Here is a 1,736-nt window from a genome sequence, read left to right as displayed (position 1 = left end):
AGAGGAAGCTAGCATAAGAGTTGTCTTTGCTTTGTCAAGATCAATCTTCATGTGATGTCTTACATTTAGAATACCTTTTGCACCCACTTTTTCTAGTCCAAAAATATGCCCCCTGTATACATTCTATGTCTACAGAACATCAAGAATATATCTAAATGAAAATAATACCTATGTAGTAAAATGTTAGAGGATAGGTTTTACCACAACCTTTGTAGAAAGATGAGCTTTTCGGCTACATGGATTCTTGGTTTTGGATCTGATTTTGACATGCTTCTGTTCACACACTTCATCCTCATCATCCTCAAAATTCTCACTAGAATTCCAATCATTCTCACTAACTGATACATACTATTGCTCTACAACATGGGTTAAGTTTAGATCACCAAAATTTTACTTAATGATAGCAAATAAACATAGTTATGTTATCAATTCATCAATGCAACAATAAAACAAAAATGACCATTCTAGATAGTTCAGTGAAGTTAACCTCTTTTTCAGCATTTGCATCTGTCAGGCGCTTGAAAGTGTGCTAGTGAATATCATACTCATACTCACAAAAGAATACATCATCTCCCTTCGTAGATTTCTCAAATTCTTTGGGACCCTTCACATAGCAATGTCTCAAGATGGACTTCATCGGCACATACAAGATTCAACATTTTTCCATAAACTTGTTAAAAGAGTAAGAAGAAAATTAATAATGGATATAACTCACAACAAAAATAAATCCTTCAATAAGCAACTTATAATCAAAATCAATAACTACACATGAAACAAGAGAGAGAATAGGTTGCATTCTAAACAAATGCAATTCAATAAGGTTCAATAAATATGCATAACTTTTTCCTGAAGAGACAACAAAAACTTTGGATATCAAACCTATAGTGTAAAGAATCAATAGGCTAAAAGTGACCCTAGTTCCATAACCACATAATTGACGAATATAGAGTTATAAGGAAATATAAAGGCCATATTTAAGAGATTCCAATTTCTTCTATCTATCTGTAAAGACCTAAAATTATCAAGACTCCCATTAAAAATTGTCTCAAATAACATGTTTGTATGCAAGTAAAACTAAATATCCTATTACCACAAGGTTCAAGGACAAGGTGACAGGACAAGGTCCATATGTAGTCGGACACTACCCTAAATATCATGTTACCAAAGGGTTGAAGGACAAGTTGAAATGACAAGAGTCCTATGTAGCTATATGCTACCCCCAAATGTTGAAGGATGTGCAAGATGAGATTGTGACATAAAATATTAATTGAGATAGATATTAATTTTTAACAATATAGGAAATAAGATGTAATCACACATACAATAAACAAAAATTAGATTTACTATACATGTACCATCATGCATGAATAACCAATTTTCTCATAGTAAATGAAAATGAAAATACAATAGAAACATCAAACAAATCATACACAAATAGAATCATAATTGATCTTACACACAACAATGTCAAATTTAACTTTACCGTGCTGATAAATTATAGTATTGAAGCATGACTGCAAAATGTTCAAACTGTACATCAAAGAACATCTATTCTACACTCTTCCTCAAGGTGTTCCAAAGATACATGGGCTTCATCAACTTCCCCATTATCATTTTCACTATCGTTCTCCTCTTGAATAGGCATCCAATCACACACCATCCAATTTCGATTATCCATTTGTAAACTCCTACTCATTAACCCATGAAGCATCCTCTAGAACCACACCCCAAGCTTT

The 1,736-nt window shown here is 32.6% G+C and overlaps 1 non-coding gene across 1 annotated transcript; it reads right to left on the bottom strand.

The window, feature by feature from the left end:
- Window positions 1–502: 502 nt before the first annotated feature.
- LOC149161092 (small nucleolar RNA snoR28) lies at window positions 503–581 on the bottom strand. Its single transcript, XR_016262166.1, has one exon. It is a non-coding gene; the product is annotated as a small nucleolar RNA snoR28 (small nucleolar RNA).
- Between the last annotated feature and the right edge of the window lie 1,155 nt (window positions 582–1,736).

Source organism: Pinus tabuliformis, chromosome 5_2 (genome assembly GCF_031772625.1).
Source record: "Pinus tabuliformis cultivar Carrire ecotype Pingquan chromosome 5_2, CPIR1, whole genome shotgun sequence".
Classification (NCBI taxonomy): domain Eukaryota; kingdom Viridiplantae; phylum Streptophyta; class Pinopsida; order Pinales; family Pinaceae; genus Pinus; species Pinus tabuliformis.
This window is presented reverse-complemented; position numbering and strand designations above follow the sequence as displayed.